The sequence below is a fragment of the Lactuca sativa genome, chromosome 7 (assembly GCF_002870075.4).
Source record: "Lactuca sativa cultivar Salinas chromosome 7, Lsat_Salinas_v11, whole genome shotgun sequence".
Classification (NCBI taxonomy): Eukaryota; Viridiplantae; Streptophyta; class Magnoliopsida; order Asterales; family Asteraceae; genus Lactuca; species Lactuca sativa.
In genome coordinates this window covers 81,052,922-81,056,561 of record NC_056629.2, presented here as the reverse complement: position 1 = coordinate 81,056,561, position 3,640 = coordinate 81,052,922, and positions in this window count along the sequence as shown.

Below are 3,640 nucleotides of genomic sequence, written 5' to 3'. Positions count from 1 at the left end.
AACTAGCGTCACTGTACCCTCGTACCCTTAAGTCATCACTCCCACCGAGGACTAGAAACCATTCCTTGGTCCTTCGCAGGTACTTAAGAATATTCTTAACCGCAATCCAATGGGCTCTACCAGGGTTTCCCTGATATCTGCTGACCATGCTCAAAGCGAAGGCCACATCAGGGCGAGTACAAGTCATAGCATACATGATAGAGTCTACTGCGGAAGCGTAAGGTACTCGGCTCATATCAGCTATCTCTACCTCTATACTCGGGCCCTGAGTCTTACTCAGCTTGGTATTGCTTTGGATTGGCAACTCCCCTTTCTTGGAATTTTCCATACTAAAACGCTTTAGTACCTTATCCAAGTATGTATCCTGACTGAGTCCTATCAGTCTCTTTTCCCTGTTTCTTACTACTCTTATTCCCAGAATATAAGCAGCCTCTCCGAGGTCCTTCATAGCGAAACATTTCCCAAGCCAAGACTTGACCTCCTGCAAGGTTATGACATCGTTTCCCATGAGCAGTATGTCATCGACATACAATACGAGGAAGCTCACTATACTCCCACTAGCTTTGACATACACACAAGATTCATCTTCGCTTCGCAGAAAGCCAAACTCTTTAACCTTCTCGTCAAAACAAAGATTTCATCTGCGAGATGCTTGTTTCAATCCATAAATGGATTTCTCAAACTTGCACACTCTATTTGGATGCTTTACATCGACACAACCCACTGGCTGATTCATGTAAACATCCTCAGCCAACTTTCCATTAAGGAAAGTGGGTTTCACGTCCATCTGCCATATTTCATAATCATGAAACGCAGCTATTGCAAGCATTACCCTAATAGACTTTATCTTCACAACTGGCGAGAAGGTCTCATCATAGTCAACTCCGGGAGTTTGAGTAAAGCCCTTTGCAACCAATCGCGCTTTATAAGTATGCACTTTCCCATCCATGTCCGTCTTCTTCTTGAAGATCCACTTGCACCCGACTGTCTTACGACCTGGTACATTATCAACCAAATTCCAAACATGGTTGTCGTACATGGACTGAATCTCGCTGTCTATCGCCTCTTTCCATTTTGCAGACTCAGGGCCTGCCATGGCTTCCTTGTAGCTGCTAGGTTCGTCCAAATTTACTAGTGTACTATCACTAATAAACATATCCCCTTCAGTAGTAATGTGAAAACCATAAAACTGGGGTGGAACACTAGCCCTAGTGGAACGTCGAAGAGGTAAGGACTCGTCAACAGGTTCAACAGGAGTTTCCTCCTCATGTTGAGTGCTAGTGTCAGAGGTTCCTTCATCGCTTTGATCTTGAATCTCTTCAAGCTCAATTTGCCTCCCAATGTCTTCTTGGCTTATCAATTCCCTTTCTCGTAAAACTTCTCTTCTAGCAACGAAGACAACATTGTCACTCGGTCTATAGAAAAGATAGCCAAAAGTCTTCTGCGGATAGCCAATGAAATAAAACTTCTCACTACGAGGTTCAAGCTTGTCATGAGTCTCTCGTCTTACGAAAGCCTCACAACCCCAAACCTTAATGTGTGCTAACGAGGGAGCCTTCCCTGTCCACATCTCGTGAGGAGTCTTGGAAACCTTTTTGGTGGGAACTAAGTTAAGTATATGGGCGGCAGTCTCTAAGGCATACCCCCATAAAGCTATTGGTAATGAAGTCCGACTAATCATAGAATGAACCATGTCCAACAAGGTCCGATTACGTCTCTTAGCCACACCATTTAATTGTGGCGTCCTCGGAGGCGTCAATTGCGAGACAATTCCGCATTCCTTTAGATAGTCGTGAAACTCAAGACTTAGGTATTCTCCTCCTCGGTCTGACCGAAGCATCTTGATTTTCTTGCCCAACTGATTCTCCACTTCATTCTTAAACTCTTTGAACTTTTCAAAGGTTTCTGACTTTTGCTTGATTAAGTAGATATATCCATATCTGCTATAATCATCTGTAAAAGCCACGTAGAAGCGACAAGCATCCCTTGTGGTGGATCTAAAGGGCCCACACACATCGGTGTGTATGAGATCCAATAGACCCTCACCCCTTTCACAAGTGCCAGTAAATGGTGAATTGGTCATCTTCCCAAGTAAACAAGATTCACACGTGTCATCGTCCCTAAGGTCGAATGACTCCAACACTCCATCCTTTTGGAGTTAGGCTATGCGTTTCTTGTTGATATGGCCAAGGCGACAATGCCACAAACATGCTTTGTCTAGACTATAGACGAATCAAAATTCAAAACATTATCTCCTAAATTATCAACAACCATCACAAATTCATAAATCCCATTACAAGGTAATGCATTGAAATAAAAGACACCATTCAAATAAACGTTAATAGAACAATTATTATTATCAAAAGAATATCTGAAACCCTGTCTAAACAACCCATGAAATGAAATAATGTTTCTTGCCATATCTGGAGAATAACATCAATTGTTTAAATCTATCCCTAACCCATTGCTCAACACTAAAGAATAAACACTGTTTTTGGTCACAGGCGACGATCTTCTGTTTCCCATAATCAGGTTCATCTTTCCATGTTCCACCTCCCTACTTCTTTTTAGGCCCTGCATATCAGAACTGATGTGGTAACCACACCCTGTATCAAGAACCCATGAAGTAGCAAATGATGAGTTATTAGATTTAATAGAATACATACCTGCAAAGGTGGGCTTAATCTTCCCATCTCTTATGTCTTGCAGATATTGAGGGCATCTTCACTTCCAGTGGCCCTTTTGGTGGCAATAGAAGCACTCTGCTTCTTTGGGATTGGAAGAGGGTTTAGCAGGGCCTGCTTTGGTCCCACTTGAGGACGAACCATCACGGGGTTTCCCCTTATGGTGGCTCTTACATGGGGCATTCCTCTTTTTACCCTTTCCTTGACCTATTGCCATCACAGGAGCGGCCACAGCAGGGGACGGTGCAACGGATTTGTCTTTGAGGTTGCTCTCAGCAGTCCTCAAGAGTCCTTGGAGCTTGCTCAATGAGACCTCCTCTTTGTTCATGTGGTAGGTCATCCTAAACTGGTTGTAGCAGGAGGGCAAGGAGTGGAGTATTATGTCGATAGCCAAATCCTCATCAAACTTAACATTAAGTTTGAGAAGACGATCGACATACCTCTACATTTTCTGCAAATGAGAGGTTAGAGATTCTCCACTCCCCATATTAGCGGTGATCATGTTAGTGATGATCTCATAGCGCTCTTGCCTCGCGCTCTGGTGATACCTATCCAACAAATCCTGATGCATTTCATACAGATACATGTCCTCATAGGAATTTTGGAGTTCGAGGTTCATGGTGGCCAGCATGATGCAGTGCACTTTCGTAGCATCACGCTCGTGGGCCTCAAAGGCGGCCAACTCTTCAGGAGTAGCAACATGTAACGCCTGTGTTTCTGGGCTTGCCATTTTTAGCAATGTAATAGTCTAGGTTAACCTTTGTAACCCGTTTTGAAATAATAAGATTGTATTATTTGAGTATTACGTGTTTTGTGCTTAATTGCTTAATTATGTGGTTTGATTAATTAAGAATAAAAATAAGCGTCAAAAATTAAGTGTAAAATAAACTCGTTATCTTTGGATAATATTGTAGTAGTTGAAACGAGGTTTCCGAATATATAAAGAACGCCCAAAT